Genomic DNA, 15,621 nt, shown 5'->3' on the forward strand with positions numbered 1-15,621 from the left:
AGGCACATGTTAATAAATGACTGTGGCAGAATATGGTTATCAACAGTATACTGTGCTTTCCTTAAATATGTAAATTGTAAGGGCTATATCCAGCATCACCTGCCTTAAGCAGAACTGCTCATAGAAATCTACATTTGCTGTGCCTCCCCCTCACAATGCAGTGATTGGGGCTTACAATTGGTTTCTCTAGTGGCACTTGTTCCACTAGTGAACAGACACAGTGGGATATTGTTCTGTATTGTTACAATTAATATCATTCAGTATAAAGAGGACTTGCCTCAAGATGATGGAAAGATGTATTTGCTAACTTTTTCAACATCATGAGGTATGTTCTCTCTTTATTGTGAATTATTAATGAATGTCATTGTTGTTGTTATATCTGCCTCATGTTAGACAGTTTGACATGATGTGCTTTCCTTGGGTTAGGTAAAAACCAAGATTCCAATCACACTGTAATCAGATCCTATCCGAGTTTACTCAGAAGTTTCCATTTCATGAAGAGGCTAATAAATGCTGTAATCTTAGTCCATTAGAATCAGTTGTAATATTCTTGTTGATTTCTGTAGGTATAGGCTTTCACTCTTTACAATTAATAATTCATGCTTTTTCCTTTATACAGATTCAATGTTTATAAAAGGTCCAATCTATTTTCTTACATTAGATATAAGTAATATGGTAAAACATTACATAAATTCATTGATTGCATAAGATAAACTACTGATCTGTAAACTATTCAGAAACATGGGGTGAAAGCTTTTAAATAAATGAGAAACAGGAACTACACTTCTAGTCATCAGTGATACTTGTGACATTATCCAATAGACTGGCAGTTGCACAACTAGATAGGTAGCAGATGGATAGCAACCGAGGTACTAACTAGTGAGAAATGCATTTGATGAGACTAAGGCAGGATGCACACTAGCAGAGTACGTTGTCCTTACTTCAGTTCCGGTCCTGTTTGAACACACAATGTTCCTCCAGTTTTAAAATGAATGTGCTTCTTTTAGATGCCTGAGGGCTTTCATGCAATTTTAAACAATTCCTATTTACTCTCCTATTTCTTGGAAAGCACAGGTTCTTAAACATGTCCTCTGCACCCCAAATCAGGATTGGGGTGGAATAGGGATGTGAGGTGGTTGAAGGACTGGATAGGCTGGTGGGTGATTACCTAGGCCAAGTGATCACTTGATCATTCCCACTACAGAAGGTTATCTTCCTTGCTTGTAACCATGTCTGGCAAGTGTGCTGTTACCATTTTTTGAAAAAAAAAATCAGTGTTTGTATGCAGATGGACGTATATCCTCATACCAAGTGTAGAAATACCTTTGCAAAACTGCATTTAAGCTCACCATATGGCTTCACTTTATAGAATGGCAGATGTCCTTGTGAGCTGAGGGGGGAAAAGGGAGCAGTATCTCATGGAGCAGGGAAGAAACTGGACTTTTGCAGTAAGGCAAAATCTGACAGGAACTATTCTAGTGTGAGCTCCATTTCAATTTCACAGTAAGAGACAATGGCCTGTTACAGACAGGCCAATGAATGTGTATGAAGATTATTACAGTTGGCCTTAAATATCCACAGATTTTGCATCTATGTATTCAGCCATCCACAGCTTATATATATATATATATCTAAAAAGCAAACCTTGATTTTATGTAAGGGACACAATTTTACTACTCCTTTATATATAATGGGACTTGAGCATTCACAGATGTTGTACATTCCATTCCATTATGATTGTGCCATTATGGGGGTTGAGGTAACACATGTGAGGACTAAGGTAACTGATCAGGTATGGTCATGGTAACTTCCCAACTATAGATGCCATCCAAAGAGATTGTATGTAGGTGGTAAGAATGATGGCAGAGAGAGAAAGACTATTTATTTATATGGCTATGTGGATATCAGGTTATCTGCATACATGGTAGGAACAAAAACAAAACATTGCAGCTGCTGTGTTTGTGTGACCTAAAACAATCAGATACAATGAACGTGGCAGAAATGTCCTTTTGTATCAAGGTGACTTTAGGATGGGGGAATTGTGTGGCTTTCAAAACTGGTTTGAGTTTGAATTAAAACAGATGAGTGTGGCATTAACTGGGTCAAACTGAGGCAGGGTACTGTGCACTAGAGCTGGGATATAGCCCTCATATGGATCTAGCCTACATTGCAGCTTAAATACTGAATATTTCACAAAGAAGATATAATCTAGAAGGAACATGTCTCGGCTTCCTGCAGCTAGACAGCTTCAGAGCCAGTGGCATGAGGCTAATATTATATATATATATATATATATATATATATATATGTATATGTATTTCACCTTCTGTTTCCTCACCAGTTTTAGGAAAAGCTTTCACTAATATGGTTATCATACTATTTACACTGATTTGCTTGATATTTCCTAGTATTTAGGAATTGTTTCAGGATCTACATAAATCAGTCAGTTTATCAAAGGGTCGCTTGGCATAGGCAATTGGTCATGAAATTCAAAGATATTTAGACTCTGTGTGTGTTTGTGTGTTCTAATTTTTGTTTAAAAAAGAAACATGAATGGATTGAAAGGAAGAAAAATAAAAAAAATATTATAGTGGAAAGCAACTGTATTTTCCTCTGCAACAAGCCAGAACTTGCTAATAATAAAGCATACTTATCATACTTATACATAAAGCAAAATTTATCCCATCTGGTTCTTTTGTTAAAAACAGATATTCTTTGTCTAAGATTCTTTATGTGCATATACTCATTACCCACTTATTTTACAGTGATATTTCCCACTTTGCTTTTGTCTGTCCCTGTTCTTTTTCATACACCCCTTTTTGGACAGGTACACATGAAAATAGTTGTGTTATTCTACCTGTTCACACACATTCCAAACATTTAAAGAGGGAAAACATAACTTTGAGGCAAAACACCCCCATTTCACAGTTCTCTTGATTTGTGGCAAAGTGTGTGTATGTGTGGAGAGAGAGAGAGAGAGAGAAGGGGAAGAATTTACAACAATTTTCAACGATAAATAAATAAATAAAAAGCTGTCTGAAACACTATATTGCTTCAGTAGGATTCTGACAAAGTAGCTGCTGGTAACCACAGTAACTCATCCCTTTCAGATTCTATCTGATCTTAGAAATTTGTCAGATAAATATAGAAACTGCTTAGAAAATACAGTGGCTTAAAAATGTTGCACCTAGATAGCCAACACCAATCTGCAGGCTTACAAAAAGTCATTGAGGTGTGAGTGCTCACCCTCCACAGTTGGGGAGGAAAGCTGGCTAGACCTTCTGCCCAGGATGGAGCAGGTGGGAAGTAGAGTGCACAGGCTTTCTCTCTGCCCTGTGCTGCCTTTTGTCCTTTTGGCCCCATCCTTAGAAGTCCCACCCCCAGAAACCATGCCCCCTGCAGCAGGTGACACCCAGAGGGGTGCCACTGTTAAAGACTTTACCTCACAAGAAAAGAAAGGCAAAATGAATCAGGAACGTAGCAGCTCCACATAATGTTGTAGCATTTCTGTTCTCTTCCCAGGGGGAGAAAGTAATCAAAACATGCCTTTTGCTAAATTAATTTTTCCTGTTCTGCAACCATTTCCCTCAGGAAGAGAGTGGAAGTGCTACAATGTCATGCGGAAAGGAATGGAGAAAGCCACTACTTTCCTAATCTGTTTCCCCTTTCATTTCTTAGGTGGTAAAGTCCTTGGTCTTGTAAACACTGATTATGAGGATACAAATAGGATACATATCTCAGCAGCGTTATGTGCAGGGATATTTCACAAAATCAAATATAGCCACTGTAAAAGAAGGCAGACTTTTCTGTTTCTCACGAACTGGCAGAAGCAAAGCAACAAGCTATGAATAAAGCTCATTCAAACTCATACCTTAAGCATCTTCCCCCACCACAAATGCCCACCAAACCTGCCTAGGGGGCTGAAAAGAGACCGTCAAGGTAGCTTTCCAGTTTTTCAGAGGTGAGACTTTTTATGTCATGGCAGTAGAAGTTGGCATGAATAGTATTACATTCTCACCTGAAATCTTGAGACTGAAATACCTGTTGTCTTGGCAGGAAAGGATATAAGGTGTATTTACTGCTAGAGGGACACTGCTGACCCCATGCAGGTGTAGCAGACCATGCGAAAGCAAAGGAAGAGAGAAGCAATAGTGACTAGGAAGGTGCAACTGCTTCCAGTGTGGTTTTGTTGGAGATGGGGTCTTGGGGTCCCCAAGGACTTTAAAAATGTCTTTGTGGCTGCATATGGTCTATGATCCACAGTCTGCCCACCCCATAATATTATGGTATGCATATTGACTATGTCATTATGAATATTGTAGATTGTATATACTACCCTGAGGATATGTGAGGACTGTTGTTTTATCTCTACTGTTAATGAGCAATGGCTAAACAACATTATTTGAAATCTTTTAAGAGATTGGAAGGCATTCAAATGTGTTAATTCTCCATAGAATATGAAGAATTTGTTTCTCATTTAGCTGTAAATTACATTCTAAGTGTTTATTAAATTAGAAAGTGAATTTTGGATGAATCATTGGATTTGGATTTATCTTAAGCTGCAGCAAATAAGTTTTTCTTAGCCTCCGAGTGATGGATAACTTGTGGAATAGCCAGGCAGCTGTGTTATGTTCAGTTTGTGACCTTTGGTGATGAAGTTTTGTGGAAACTATAGTGGAAAAATGTTTTTTTTGGAATATGAGTCTTTCCAACATTTTTGAAATACTTTTTTCTGAGTGGTCTTTTTACAAGCAAATTGGACAGCAGAAAAGCTGCAGTGCAGAGGGGTTTGAATATGTTAAAACTCTGGGCTGAGCAGAAATATAAAATGGCATTATATAATATTTAGAAAGCCACTTACAGTACAGTCTGATTCATGTGTATGCAGATGTATGAACTACTGTGCTCTGTGAGTTTATTGCCAAGTAAGGATTCAACACATTGAATCTATAGACATATCTACACTGTAGAAATAATGCAGCTTGACACCACTTTAACTGCCATGGCTCCATCCTACAGAATCCTGAGATTTGTAGTTTTGTGAGGTACCAGCACTCTTTGGCAGAGAAGACTAAAATCTTGTAAAACTACAAATCCCAGGATTCCATAGGGTGGCGATGCATAATTTAAACTGGTGTCAAGCTGCATTATTTCTATAGTGCAGATGCACCCTGTGCCTTCAGTTCTACAGTACTTAGCTAGAGTAAGTCTCTCTGAATGCTCAAACGTAGACAGATGTGGATTGTACTGTCAATCACTCTTCACATAGCATAGAAGAATGGTTTCTTCTCTTTCATGGAGACTAGTCTACTTTGCTGCAAAAAGAAATCAATAATACACCACACTGTTATTCCACTTTAACTGCTATGGCTGCTTTCTGTAGAATTGTGGGACTTTTAGTTTAGGCAGGCCTAAGAGCTCCCTGGCTGAAAATTCTAAATGCCCTTCCATAAACTGCAAATCCCCAGATACCACAGCAGGCAGTCACAGCAATTGAAAGTTGCAGTATATTGTGACAAGAAAAAAAGAAACCTGTAGCTTCCAATCTATGTTATACATGTACAAGAAACCAAACCAAACCAAATGGGATCTTAAGAGAGGGATCAGTAGGAATCTCATGTTTTTTTTAAATCAGTGAATAAAATTACTGTACTGGGGTGTGTTACCGCCAGACATGGAAAAGTCTGTGCGAAAGTCAATATATTATAATAAACATTAAGGTAATTACTTATATTAGGAAAAATATGACAGATTTATGCTTATACTGGAAGAGTGAAATTTAAGTAAATTAATAACTGAGTGTATATTTTTAAATTTATGTTAAAGGTAAAGGTAAAAGTATTCACCTTTGACAAGGTTGTCAAGTCATGTCCGACTGTAGGGGTTGGTGCTCATCTCCATTACTAAGCCAAGAGAGGCAGCATTGCCAAAGACAACTCTCTGATTATGTGGCCAGCATGACTGTACCAAATGCTGTTACCTTCCCACCAAAGTGGTATCTATTTATCTACTTCCACTTTTACATGCTTTCAAACTGCTAGGTTGGCAGACGTTTGGGACTAGTGACGAGAGCTCACTCCGTCATGTGGCACTTGAGCTTTAAACTGCCAACCTGCATTCGTCAGAGTCAGTATCTTATCCACTGAGCTAGTACATAATGTTACATTACTACAAAAGCTTTATATGTAGATGAGGTTTTTGCTCTGGGGTGGGTGAAAATATTTACAGGGTGTGCTTGGATTTCAAAATGTTAAAAATGACCTCTGTATTAAGAAGGTTTAAAGACTGTGATAATAATCTGTGGGAAGGGGATATATCTTTTTTTTCCCCTAAGTAAATTCCTAGTTATATTAGTGAGAAGGATGGGGGAGGGTCAGATCTGAGGCTGCTAACCTGAAAAAATCCTTAAGCCAGTCCATCCCACTTGAACTATTCTTGATTTGTCTAACCAGTGATTCCCAAAGTGGTTGATATGCCCTCCAGGGAGCAGTGGATATATCCAAGGGGGAATGAGGGGGGAAGGGGCAGCAGGGGGCCTTGAGTCAAAGTGTTGCTGTGCAAGAAAGAGAAGGGGAACCAGCAGCCTTTACAACCATGGTGGGAATGAGGGTTGCATGTTTGTGTGTATGTGAAGCTATGTCTCTGGTGAAGAAGCAGGGGAATATCTGTGGTCAATTCCTGGAAAGAGTCCTTGACCTTGGAGCAGCTCCTGTAGCTAAAATCTCTCCCTTTCTTTGTCCATGCCAGTCTCCAGTCCAGGGCACATGGCCTCCATAAACCCCCAGCACACACACACTGGTGTCCTCTCTTTTTTTGCAAGCCATGGGGTTAAAGGCAGGGAGAAAGCAAGGCTGGTGTCCTCTTTTTTTTTTTTTTTTTTTTTTTTTTTTAAAGAAAGCAAGGCTGGTGTCTTTTTTTTTGAGTCTGGAAATGTTGGGGTTAAAAGCAGGGAGAAAGCAAGGTTGGTGCCCCTTTTTTGCAAGCCATGGGTTTGGAAATACTGAGGTTAAAGGCAGGGAGAAAGCAAGGTTGGTGCCCCTTTTTTGCAAGCCATGGGTCTGGAAATGCTGGGGTTAAAGGCAGGGAGAAAGCAAGGCTGGTGTCCTCTCTTTTTTGCAAGCCATGAGCCTGGAAATGCTGGTGCAAAGAGGTGTGTGTGTGTGTATATATATATACACCCAGACTTGTTTCCCCATGCTGATACTATGACCCTTGAGAGAGGTTCAAAGAGGGAGATGGAGAGGGAAGTGGTGCTTTGTTTCCCCCTTTAGATCTTTTGTAACATGCCCTCGACTTATCCATGGGTCATATCAAAATCCATGATTTTGCTTCAAAAACTGCCCTCAGCTTATACATGAGGTCGACTTATACATGAGTATATACGGTACAAAATTCTATCAGGCATAACTGTTTGTTCTCATACTAAAGGCCGTATAGATGAGAGACTAGAGGGTGGTCAGTGCTTCCAGGACATATTATACACTTGCTTTTCATCACAGGATGTTCCATTTCTATATGAGTTAAATTACAGTATGTACATTGACCTGTGGCTAAGTCAGTTCAGGTTTTTGGGTCAATTTTTGGACTCAGAATTGTAGATGAGTATACAGTGCACCTGCGTCATATGCAGACGCGCTTTACGCGGCTTTCAGCATATGCTGAAAGCCGCACAGGGAGAAGGGGCAGCATGTCCCATAGGGACTAATGGGGCGTGCACCATCCATTTAAATGGGACCCAAGCATAGGCAGTATTTGCTTTACACAGGGGAGTCTGCAATGGATCCCCTGCGTAAAGCAAGGGCTCTCTGTATATGGTAGTTATTTATATTTTGGCTGACATCATTTTGGTAATTTATGATGTTGTAAACCAACTTACAACTGTACAGTTCATAATTGCACCATTGCATAATGATTGCATTCCCATTGCATAATGATTGACTGTTGGTGAGTATTGCCATAGCTAAATGCCACTGGGACCATTGCACAAATGGAGCAAGCAGTGTGGCTAGGCATAGTGGTTGTGATGTACAACAGTAAGGCACTTTGCAGAACATGCTGTCCTTGTGCAATGACAGCACAAAGAGAAAAGGACAACATACCCAAACAGAGCCATGGAGCACTCCTAATTAAAAACAGAGGGGAATGGAAGGTAATGAGTAGCCTGTGCCCCATTGTGCTCTGAGAGCCCTTGTTGCACAGCAAGACATCTTTTGCAGTACAGTATCCAGTTGCACATCATCGGAGTTCTGTACCATTTGCATATTGTCTCAGCAACATAGATTCATCAACTTAAATTTACACATTTCAGCCCATCATATATGATCTCAGTCTTCCTTTTCTATGATGAAATCAAACCTAGACCATTGTGCAGATTGAAAAACAGCATACATACATTGTCATCACATTATGCCAATTGCATTGACATTGGGTCAATTGCACTTTTTCCATTGGGTTCCTTAAAACAGGGTCTGTACACATTTTCTCATTATATTCTCTCCCTATGTTTTTCCAAATGCTACATGCAGAAGTGTTAACGTGATAATTACAAACTTTGTCTATCTCAAACTTTTCAATTTTAATGGATATTTTTTAAAATATTGAAGGGTGGGATAATAATTTGAATATCAGCTATATCTTCTTATTTGTAGCCAGTTACAGAATTCCATGTTTCAGAGTTTTTCACATTTTCCTTTATTTTATACTAAATGTTGCCTGGCTTGCATAAGCCAAAGGCAATAAGCAAGTGGGGGTTCTTTCTTTCTTTCTTTCTTTCATTCATTCATTTTGCCTAAGAAGATTGTTTCATTTTTTAAATGTGGCCAGTTATCTATTAGTTTTGTTTACCAGTCGTAATACATTTTTGTGCCTTCTAGAGACTTAACATGAAGTTAATAACCAACTTTTGGGGGACTGGGTGCTAAATCAGTTAAGATTAATGAGCTCCTGTCTGCATTAGTGACTAACACAGAGAAAGGATGCAACTTTGATATATTATCCAACTACTTTGTTCTTCGTGGCTTTATAAAAGAGCTATCACTACGCACTTCAATGAGCTATCGCTGCATGCTACATGAAGGGGGGAAATTGTCATCAATAGTTTCAAAGTGAGTTGTCCTAATGTATATGCTTTTTGACAGAGAGAATAACATGTGACACAATCCTGAAAAGCAGGTTTGAAACCCATATCACCAGCAAAATTAATTGTGTCAGTCAGTCAGTGTTTGAAAATATATTTTTCCTTCTAAAGCTATACTAATGATCAGTGAAAACATTATTCTGGGACATGACTTATTTAAATCAAAGATGGATTAATCTATCTATTTCTAATTTTCTGAAGCTTGTTTCATCCTTTCCTTTATCAGTTTGCAACGTTTTGGAAGTCTGCATAAACATTTGCTTACCCTTCTCTACATATTTTGTGCTTAAGCTCACTAACTCATCTTGTGTACACTTTACTTTGAAGAAACTGTACACAGTTTTGTTAACTTTTTGTTGCAAAAGTTAACTTCACACTTCACGGTAAAATGCTGAAAACTACCAAAAAGATGGCTGCATATGAGTTATGTATATGTTTCAGGAATAGGTTACAAACTAAGCAATTCTTCCCCATTCCTACTTTGGGTAGAAGGCAAGGATGATGGCATCAGCATGTGGCTCTCTGAAGGCAGGGATGACTAGGAAAACCTCATGTGTTTTGTGACTTTTCCCCTCCCACAGAGTCTGGTTCTCTAGACCCACCAAGCCAGGCAGTTGGGAAGCAGCCATCTCTATGCATTTCAACTTCTGACAATACCACACTACACTGTTACAGTGCTATTATTCCACTTTGCTGCAATGGCTGCCTCCTGTGTTATTCTGGGGTTTGTAATTTAGTGAGGCCTAGGAACTCTCTGGCTGAAAATGCTAAATGCCCCTTCTTAAACTGCAATCCAAGGATTCCACCAGAGACAGGCATAACAGTAATAGTGGAACAATAGCACTATAACAGTGTTGTACCTTTCTCTTTGCCTCCTGCTTTGAGGAAACAGGGTAGAATGGAGGGGCAGCAGTCACCCACCCTTACAGAACACACTAAACAGCCACCTAAAAATCACTCCCCTCACAGCTGCTCAGTAGATAGACTAGCTGTGATTTTACACCAAATTTCAACTGCAAAACACATTGCTAATATCAGTTAGCTTTAATTTTAATTTATTTTGAGACACTGAGGAGTTGCAGAAAATAGACAGGGGACTTCATGTGACCCATGGAGCTGCATTTTCCCACCCTGTCCTAGTGCACATGCAACAGCAATCCTCAGCCATTATGTGCCCTCCCCTAACTTCTGCTTGTGGAGATGCGCATCAGAAGAAGAGTAGGCACAAACTTCTGCTTTTCATTGAATGATTCCCTCATGATATCTGAATTCAGTATTTTTCAATATATTTTTCCTAACAAGCTGGAATCCTTTTTGCAATCTAGAAGCTTATTTTTAAAAATCTGATAATTGAATGTATCACATGTTTTCTCAATTTGAATAGAACAGGAAACAATATTCTGTTTCCCTCAGAAGCAGAGGTGGTAGCCTACCATAGAGGGGTGGACAACTGGCCTTTGGCAACATGAGCAGTCTAGCCACTTACCAGAGTAAGAAAACAACAACAATAAAGCCTCATACCTCAGCCCCATTCTAAGACATTTTCCAAAATGAAATATAAGATGGCATTCAGTGGGTTTGTCCCAACTAGAATAGATAACTAGAGTAGACCCATTGAATCAATTCTTTAGTGGTGAATCAACATAGGTAAATTCAGTTCAATTAATTAGTCTATTCTAGTTGGGACTAACAATAGTTTTTGGGCCTTGGTACCATATGAATTTAATGGGGTCACCATAACTTGACAGCTGCCTTGAAGGCACATACATACACATTCTACAGTGAATGGATATATCCTCCCTCCCTCCACATATTTCCCTGGCATTAATCACTGAGATACCCACGGAGACACAGGGGATACACACCCACCAGCACCATTTTCTTAATGTCTCATTTGTGCTATCCATTTGTGATTAATGTGCAGTTAAAATATGAGGCTACATGAAAATATGGGGGGAATAGAATAGAGAATATAAATGAATTTAATAAGTATTGGTACAACAGTACAGCAATAAGTTTTATGTTGAAATTTAATTATTCTCATGCCATTTAAGAAAACACTGAATACATGAGTAATTAGATGATTTCCCAATGGACACCAGATGATGCTGGTGCCTTAGATTCACTTTGAACTGAAGTTCATGGAAATATTTTTAATCTAACTAATCTCTAGTAGAAACTCCAGTTCCACTGAAATCACCAACACAAAACTGGAGAATATAGGTATGAGGCTATATGTAATGCTATAATACAAGAGCTATGGAGAGTTTTACTTACAGGAAAGGAAAGAGAGTTCTTACTGCAACAACTTTTGCTTCTTGGCTGGGGCAACATGTGCATTTCCATGTTTATGTATCAAACAAAACACAAGCAAAGCAGAATTTGATTTACATCCTGTTAATGACAAATATGCACAGATCAAGAAGAGATCTATATGAGGAAATTGATAATGTCTAGGATTGAACAACTTGTGGCTCTCCAGATGTTGTTGAAGGACAACTGTCCCCACATTTCACCATTAACTATGGCCTAAAGCTGATGGGGGTTGCAGTCAAGAGACACCAGGCAAGCCACACAAAATCAGCCAAATTGATTAATAAACTACCTCAATAAGAAAGATTGTGGTCAAAAGATAAATGGCAGCAGAAAGAGATTGTGTTGGAATTTCTTCAAGTCATCTCCTTTGGGACAGTTCTGTAGAATTCTTCTACAGTTACTGTTCATAGTTACCTACACAACACTAGAACTTGAAAAAACTGCAGATTTGGAAATGTTGGAGCAAATACTCCTGGGGAAATTTGTCTTTCATTATGTGTCTTTCACTTCACTGTTCTAATTCTCAAATGAGCTTGATAGTAACAGAAGGGACTTAGATTAGGGATGAGGTACTGGCATTTTGGAAACAGAATTCATCATGGCCACTTTTTAGAACTCTACAGTCCATTATCACTTCACACATATTTGTGTAATGTTCCTGTTCACTCATAGATTTTTTTTCAAGTTTACCTTTAGGGCGTGACAGGTATTTGTTTACGAGGAATGAAGGCTGCTTTTGATTCAATTCACTGGCCTTTACATTGGGACAAGTTGGGTAGGCTTAATATAGATCTTTGATTGTTCTTTCTTTTAAGCCAATTCCATACAAATAATCATTTTAGAGTGAAATTTTCTGAATCGGGCCTATTAACTGACCCTATCTACTCTGATATAGGTGTCGGACAGGATTGTGTGTTGGCTCCACATCTGTTTAATCTATTTGTGGCTGATCTAACTGCCTTTATGACCACAGTAGATTCTCACCCACCTTCACTGGGAAATCATCCGCTTTATGTACTCCAATATGCCAACGATACTTTATTACTCTCTCTATCTCAGGTGGGGATGGTAAGAGCATTGAAAAGATTCTCTGAATATTGTGCCAAATTTCACCTACTGGTAAACTTTGAGAAATCCAAAATATTGGTATTTTCTAAGAGATTTGTACCGAGAATGTGGAAGGTTGGTAATCAAACAGTTGAGCAGGTCAAAAAGTATGCTTAGCTTGGTATCCTTTTTCATTTTAACGGGCAATGGAGTAAACAGAGAGATAAAGTAATACAAACAGGAAAAAGATTGTTGGTGGTTATACAATCTTTTTATTATAAAAAAAAGCAACCAGGATATTCTAGCGGCCTGAAAAATTTACAAAGCCAAATTAAGTCTGCAATTACTTTATGGCATATTCACCTGGATTCCAGCCTTTAATAAGGAGATTGAACCTTTGCAGAGACATTTTTTTCAGGAGACTATTATCTGTACTTCCATGTGTACACCATCTGACTCTCTATGCAGAACTGGGATTGAATGCTTTAAACTGAAACCTGCTTGATGACTTATAGGATTTGATTTAAGATACATTTCAGGCCTAATAGATCCAGTCTTTTTTGTTTGCAAGATTGAACATACACCCCTCAAATATGACCGTGGACAGATATTTGCAGACCCCATTTTTTAATCGTGTATGTCACTGTGATCCAGCTGCAGATGTTCTCCATCATATTGTATTGCTTTGTCCATTGTATATAATTCCAAGGGGGAAATTGTTAAGAAGGTTATTGGAAATGAATATCTGTTTGGATGGGTTATCAGTGGAACATCCGAACTCGCATATTACCAGGCTAATAGGCAATTTTCTGGTGGAGGCAACAAGATTATGTCTTAAATTTTAATAACGATCCTGAAGTTTTATTGTAAATGTATGTTGTTGTTGTATGCCTAATAAAGGTTGACTGACTGACTGACTGATTTTTTCAAGGCTTTTTTTCAGTTCTCCACTAGGACACTGATGATAGTAATGATGGACCAAGGAGAGGGTGCAAGAAGATGGGAGACTGTTTATTCTGCTGGGAGCAGTGGGATCCAGCAGAACTAAAGCATTGGATCCCGGCCTTAGATTCTCAGTAGCAGTTTTGGTGACTTTATGGAGAAGTGAAAGGAATAGCATATGTTAGATGGCAGGGTCTTTTGATGCCTAAATTTTTCTCTTTGTTTCTGGCACTGTGCTTCTCCTCAGTTTTGATTTTCTCAGGTATTGCCAGGCTCCCTGCTAGACCTATATGAGAAGAACAGCATGAAAACAAACACTTGAATTATAATCCCTGTGTTGACTAAATCTGGAAACTTGCCAATACCCAACATACTTTGTGAGAAATTAGTCACAGCATAGTCTGACCCCACGTTACAAGCAGCTTGTATCCACCTCAACCCCAGCACTAAATATTTTAGTTATTTAGATTGAGAAAGATTAGTGCTCCCAGCAATCATAATAGGAAGCAGTTAATGTGGAATATATTAATCAATACATGTTTATTAATTAATATTAAAAACAGTAATGTAAAACATCTCATTGGTATGTTAAGTTATTAGACAACACAGTATCTTGAAGTGATAACAGATCATAGCAACAAGCAGTTGCAACTAACCGCCCCTGTTGTCAAGTCCAACCCAATTAAAACATATAAAATAAATTTATGTGATTGGGTTGAGAATATAATGACTTGATATTTTTTTAAAAAAATATGGCTTTTTGAAGCTATTTGAATTTTATGCCGAGATATTATATATTAAAATATTGCATTTACATGTAGTCATACAGCATGAGATATACAAAATAAGGAATTTTGTTATGTAGTCAGCATTATTTTTCTGTCCTTATGTTTTTTCCAAACAGACTCTAATCAATGTGTCCAGTTCCCCTCAGAGCTGACCTACTATTAGGATAAGTGAATTGGCAGTGTAACTTAATAGATGGTAGAATTCAAAGATATAGCCATGTTAGTATGTAGAATCAGTATATAGAGAGATCTTGTAGCACCTTTGACAATAACTGAAAGAAAGAAGTTGCAGAATGAGGTTTTTGTGGACTACAGTCTACTTCCTCAGATGCATTAATAGAAGGTGATGGTGGAAAGCAGTGACAAAGTGTTGGACAACTGGCTATGTTTGCTAAATTTCCAAGCTTCATCCCCTAAAATATCCTGCTGCTCTTAGGTCATTTTGGATAGTGTTTCCTCATCAGTCTCAAAGTAGGATTAGATACATAGTCCATTCTGCTCATTACATGGAATGCAGAGGGAGTTATTTGTCTCTAGAAGAAAAAAGTCTTGAGCCAACCCTATTTTCATCCGTGGTTTTCTGTGCTAGTACTTTCTGCAAGGTGTACAAACACTGAATATCAGCAGTTTTCACTAGACAAATTCCTGTCTGGATGAAACAGGTAGCACAAACAGGTGGGACAAAATACCTGATCACCAAAATATCACTAATAATAACCCCTCCTCTTCTTCCCCCTTTTTAAAAAAAAAGTATTTGAACATACTTGGACAGTGGTACTCAAACTTTTTTTCACTTTAGACCCCCCCCCCCTTTACATCTAGATGTGGACGTCACACCTCCCTCCCGACCATGACATGTCAATAAAAATGATTTGTTTATTTAGTGTGCATATTTTCATTCACACATTCATAAATATTTGTATTTCAACATTTTATAATGAAATAGCAATGTTCATTTTAGAACAGTTTTATTTTAGCAAATTCAACATTTAACACAATGCATGTGTAAATTTTGGGAGGAGGAGGATGGAGCAACCTCTCTTCCAGTTCTTCCAGGCAAAGGAATCAGATGATGACACTTTTCTTGAGCTGTGAACACTTTAGATTACTTGTCAGGACTAGTTCATTTTAACGCTTCCTCATAAAAACAGCGCCTCATTGCATGTACAAATGTAACTGAGATCCTTCAGTAATCCATTAGATCAGTCTACCATAATTGGAATAAAAATATCTGGATAAATTTTAATTGCTAGTTCCAGCTAGAGTAGTAGTAGTGAATCAGTGGGACTTGCATTAGTATTGTTTTGCATAGGCCATGTCTGCATGGACTAAAAGATGCATTTCCCACAGCACCACAATTCTGGTGTTGCCATGTATGGATGAATCAAGTCC

The 15,621-nt window shown here is 38.3% G+C and overlaps 1 protein-coding gene across 2 annotated transcripts in view; it reads left to right on the top strand.

Annotated features, from left to right (window-relative positions):
- Positions 1 to 15,621, top strand: part of PCSK5 (proprotein convertase subtilisin/kexin type 5) — a 350,841-nt gene that overhangs the window by 189,007 nt on the left and 146,213 nt on the right. The gene's annotated exons all lie outside the window — the stretch shown is intronic.

Source organism: Sceloporus undulatus, chromosome 2, assembly GCF_019175285.1.
Source record: "Sceloporus undulatus isolate JIND9_A2432 ecotype Alabama chromosome 2, SceUnd_v1.1, whole genome shotgun sequence".
Taxonomy (NCBI): domain Eukaryota; kingdom Metazoa; phylum Chordata; class Lepidosauria; order Squamata; family Phrynosomatidae; genus Sceloporus; species Sceloporus undulatus.